Genomic DNA, 2,817 nt, shown 5'->3' with positions numbered 1-2,817 from the left:
TTCTTGGGAGGTTTAAAAATCTGTATTTCTAGTTCAGGCCACATATCCGGTTGTGCTCCGTACTCCCCTTCCTGGGTGTTACGTAGTTAGAGACAACCAGGTCACGTTCTCCTTAAGCTCTCATCATTCCTGCATCTCCAATCAACTGCTCCTCTGGCTACTGAGAATTAAAACAGTCAGCATGATCCGCTTCCAGATGTGATGGAGCGGATGATATCAGATGAATCCCCCACTGAAAACCACTATAAAAGCTGGACAGAATACAAAGGTTAGCTGTTGGAAAGCACTGGAAAGCAACCAAGGCATCCAGGGTCCCAAAGGGGCCAAGATCTTGAAGACACAAGAAACACATTGAAGTGTACCTAATATTCTACGCACAAGTTCCCCTTGAGGCATGCTCTGACCTCTAAATTGTCCATATATAGGTCTAATGTCCCAGCTGGGTTCCCTCAGGCAGAGATTAGTAAGCAAGAGGCTCATTAGTGGGTGTTTTAGAATCAACCTCTGTGGAAGGGAGAGGAAGGAGACAGGATTGTATTGTAGGCTCAGCCTCTGCCAACCCCACAGGGAGTTCTAGAGAACTGCGACAGGTCTCTGTACCCCCAAGTTAAGAAATAATTGGACCCAGGCTGCCCCTGGAAGAAGATGGACCTTGGGGGAAGCAGTTCTCTTCAGCAGAGACAATCTTCAAAGAGGGCTGACAATACAGGGCTGCCTCTGGCAAGACTCCCAGCTGTTGGGAGAATATGTCTTTCATGAAGGGACAGCTGGGCAGTGCATCACAATATGAATTACACCTAGAGACTGAGAAACCAAGCAGAAATCTGCCTCTAAGAAGTTAAAAAGCTAAGCATTAACTTCAGTAGCCTTACGGTGCGAGAGAGACAAAAATTGGAGTTCAGGGTATGCCAACGGGACATGTGCTGATAAGTACCCAAGCTTTCATTTAAGAACTTGGAAGACAAAACCTGAAATAAGTAACCAGCTTTGACTAGATCGATGTGATCGGCAAATACTCGTCCTGAAGAAAATCAAGTCCTCCCTGAAAGAAGATAATATCATTCAGTCTCTATGATTTTTCATGCACAATGTCCAACATTCAATTAAAAATTGATCAGACATGCCAGGAGATGACAACAAATGGAAGAAAAAGAGGGAGTAGAAAGAGAGAAAACAAGAACTAGAAAGAGACGAAGGTGATGCAGATATTAGAGTTAGATGCTGAATTTTAAATGGAAAAATCAACAGTTTAAGAAAATAATAGAAAAGATGGAGAATTTCACCAGAGAACTGGAATCTATAAGAAGAAATCAGTCTATGGCCATGCCACCCTGAACGTTCCTGATCTCGTCAGATCTCAGAAGCTAAGCAGGGTCAAGCCTGGTTAGTACTTGAATGGGAGACCACGTAGGAATACCAGGCGATATAGGCGTTAAAAAAAAAAAAAAAAAAAAAAAAAAGAATCAAATGGAACTCTAGAAAAACAAATAATAAAAATTAAGAATTCAATAGGTTAGTTGAAACAATGATAACACATAGCAGAAAAGTTTAGTGACTTGGAAGAAAAATGAGTACAAAATATCCAGAATGAAGCAGCATATGGAGAAAAAAAAAATGCTTTTCAGGTTTAACAAACATACGGGAAGCAGTATAAGTGTCAAAAATACATGAGATTGGAGTCCTAGATGGACAGAGAAAAGGCAATATTTAAAGAAATAGAAGTTGATAATTTTCAAAACTGACAGATTTGAGAAGTTCGGTAATTTGACAGTAAGGGATGCCTGCCGGGCAAGTTTTGAGGACTTCATCACCTAATAATAGCAAACAGTCATTTCCAGCCACTGGAAAAGTGTTTAGGTCCTCACAAGTCACCTCACTATGCCTCGCCTCACCCCTATCTCATCAGCAGATGAGGAAACTGAGGCTGGAAGTTAATTCCTAGTCCAAAGTCACTTTTTCCCGATCTGCTGGATGTCAATCTTCTTCTATTAACCTCTCTTAATCCTCCTGTTTGGGGTGGGGCTTTTATTAGTTTCGTTCCTAAAATCTTGCTTAGATAATCCCCACAGAGAAAATGAGAATTCCTGTGGGTGAGGGGGTTTGGGGTGCAACTCTAAGATGTATTCTGCATCCCTGGCCGGGTGCCTCAGGGGCACCCAGACGCTGAAGTAAGAGAAAACAGGATGAGAAGAGATTCCAGGAGAGAAAAGCACTTGCATCCAATCCTTTCCACGCTTTTTTTCTTTTCTTTTTCTCTTTCTGAGAGCTGGTCTGTGCTTAGGAGGAAGCAACTCCTTTCTGCTTTGCTCTCTCCCCTGCATGACCTCCCCACCCCTCCGGCACTCAGAACTCAGCTATGGTCTGGTCCATCCACATTACAGGTTAAATAGGCTTTGACGAGTTGATCTAGGGGCCCACCCTCCATTGTCGCACAGCTCTGTGATGAGGCGTGTTCTGACCACAGGCCCGCTTACAATCGACCTGCGAACACAAGTCATTCTTAAGTTGGGCTCTGCCTGTATATGAGAAGAAGTTAATAGCACCAGACCATGACTTAAACCTCATCACAAAGTGGGCGTGATTAATCACCAAAGAAGCCTGGGAAACCACAGGGCCCCGCGTTCTAAAGAGCAGAACGACAACCCCGCGGGCTGCAGGGGGCGGGGCTTCCCCGGAGCGCGGGAAGTGTCGGATCAGCTCGGAAAAGCAGGCGAGGTTCTGACAGACCCGATCGTTACAGGAGGGCGAAGACGGGCAGCTATGCAGTTACAAGGAGGGGCACGGAGGTGGCCCTCGCCTGCGGGGAGCTCCCTGCTT

General features: G+C 44.8%; 1 pseudogene; it reads left to right on the top strand.

Annotated features, from left to right (window-relative positions):
* Positions 1-1,313: 1,313 nt before the first annotated feature.
* On the top strand, positions 1,314-1,432 carry LOC118608918 (annotated as a pseudogene).
* The last annotated feature ends 1,385 nt before the right edge of the window (positions 1,433-2,817 follow it).

The sequence above is a fragment of the Rousettus aegyptiacus genome, unplaced genomic scaffold (assembly GCF_014176215.1).
Source record: "Rousettus aegyptiacus isolate mRouAeg1 unplaced genomic scaffold, mRouAeg1.p scaffold_m13_p_10, whole genome shotgun sequence".
Lineage (NCBI taxonomy): Eukaryota > Metazoa > Chordata > Mammalia > Chiroptera > Pteropodidae > Rousettus > Rousettus aegyptiacus.
The sequence above is the reverse complement of the archived record's forward strand: the minus strand, read 5'-3'. Positions and strand labels throughout refer to the sequence as shown.